At 64.7% G+C, this 2065-nt stretch overlaps 1 pseudogene; it reads left to right on the top strand.

Moving 5' to 3' along the window:
- On the top strand, positions 1 to 1805 carry LOC124663170 (annotated as a pseudogene).
- The last annotated feature ends 260 nt before the right edge of the window (positions 1806 to 2065 follow it).

Here is a 2065-nt window from a genome sequence, read left to right as displayed (position 1 = left end):
ATGGCCACGGTGGCGTGCCGGAGAGCCGTGGTACGCACTCTCCTCGGCCCACCGATAGCTCCCATCCGCGCGGCGGCAGTGAAGGTGCCGCCGACATCCACCGTCGTAAACGAGCTCGATGCCAACTTCAACAAGCCTGCCGTGAAGCCGCCGCCGCCGGCAAAGACCCGCACGGAGAACAACTCCCCGACGTTCGCCACCTCGGGAGACCCTTGCCTGGACTTCTTCTTCCACGTCGTCCCGGGCACGCCGGCCGCGTCCGTCTCCTCCCTCCTCGCCAAGGCCTGGGCGGCCGAGCCGCTCACCGCGCTCCGCCTCGCCTGCAACCTCCGCGGCGTGCGCGGCACCGCAAGGCCGACCGCGAAGGCTTCTACGCCGCCGCGCTGTGGATGCACGAGCACCACCCGGCCACGCTCGCCCTCAACGCTGGCCCCATCGCCGACGTCGGCTACCTCAAGGACCTCCCCGAGATCCTCCACCGCATCGTCAACGACGACCGCCGCCTCGGCCGGTTCCACGCGCGCAAGCCGCGCCGGGAGATGTCACCGGACGAGGCCCTGGAGCTCAGGCGGCTCCGCATTGTGGCCGCCATGAGGGCCGTGGAGAGGTACCACGGGGACCCGAGGTACCGCTTCCTGCACGACTGCACGGCCGACCTCTTCGCTGACATGCTCGCCGAGGACATGCGGAGGCTCGGGGACGGCAAGCTGCCCGAGATCTCGCTCGCCGGGAAATGGTGCCCGTCGCTCAAGAGCCGGTACGACCGCTCGACGCTGCTCTGCGAGGCCATCGCGCGCCGCCTCTTCCCCAAGGGTTCCGCGCCCGAGCTCTCCGAGGACCTGCCGGACTCGAACTACGCGAGCCGCGCGAGAAAGTGTCTCCGCAAGGCGGCGCTCGTGCCGCTCCGCCGCGCGCTCGAGCTGCCGGAGGTCTTCGTCGCCGCGCGCGCGTGGGGGGAGGTGGTGTACCCGCGCGTCGCCTCCGTCGCCATGAGGAACTACAGGGACCTCTTCATGGAGCACGACGCCGAGCGCTTCTGCCAGTACCTCGAGAGCGTCAGGGCCGGCACGGCCAAGATCGCGGCGGGGGCGCTGCTCCCGCACGAGATCCTGGCGTCCGTCGGCACCGACGGCGAGGACGTCGCGGACCTGCAGTGGCAGCGCACGGTGGACGACCTGCTGGCGCTCGGCAAGCTCAACAACTGCCTCGCCGTGTGCGACGTGTCCGGCAGCATGACCGGGCTCCCCATGGACGTCTGCGTCGCGCTCGGCCTCCTCCTCTCGGAGCTCTGCGACGAGCCGTGGCGCCACCGCGTCATCACCTTCAGCGAGCGGCCGCAGCTGCACCATGTCAAGGGGAAGACCCTCTGGGAGAAGACCCGGTTCATCCGCGAAATGCATTGGGACATGAACACCGACTTCCAGGCCGTGTTCGACCAGCTCCTGCGCGTGGCGGTCGCTGGCAACGTCCCGCCGGAGCGCATGGTGAAGAAGGTGTTTGTGTTCAGCGACATGGAGTTCGACGAGGCGTCCTTGAGGCCGTGGGAGACAGACTACGAGGCGATCACGAGGAAGTACTCTGAGGCCGGGTATGGCGCTGCCGTGCCGCAGATTGTCTTCTGGAACCTGCGGGATTCGAGGTCCGTGCCGGTCATGGCAGAGCAGAACGGGGTGGCGCTGGTCAGCGGCTTCTCGAAGAATATGTTGAAGCTTTTCCTCGATGGCACCGACGCCATGACGCCAAGGGCCGTCATGGAGAAGGCCATCTCCGGGCGGGAGTACGAGAAGCTCATCGTGTTCGACTGAAGAGTAGGCACTTCTCAACTAATCGAACACAACGAGCTTTGCTCTTGTTATTCAATCTTCTGATGAAATTGCTGGCCACAGCGATTCACTGCACCTACGGAAGCACTGTCTTCTGAATCTTTGAACACACTTGTTTGCCAGCTACTGGAGCTTATGCAACAATCAAACAATTAAAATCCAATATTTTTATCTTTTCTTTTTAGATTGTCTACCTTTATTCTTCCCAGCAACAACGATTCCCCCACAACTCATCGTTGGGG

This window comes from Lolium rigidum, chromosome 1 (genome assembly GCF_022539505.1).
Source record: "Lolium rigidum isolate FL_2022 chromosome 1, APGP_CSIRO_Lrig_0.1, whole genome shotgun sequence".
NCBI classification, from domain to species: Eukaryota; Viridiplantae; Streptophyta; class Magnoliopsida; order Poales; family Poaceae; genus Lolium; species Lolium rigidum.
Note: the sequence above shows the minus strand (reverse complement) of the source record. Positions and strands in the feature narration are given on the sequence as shown.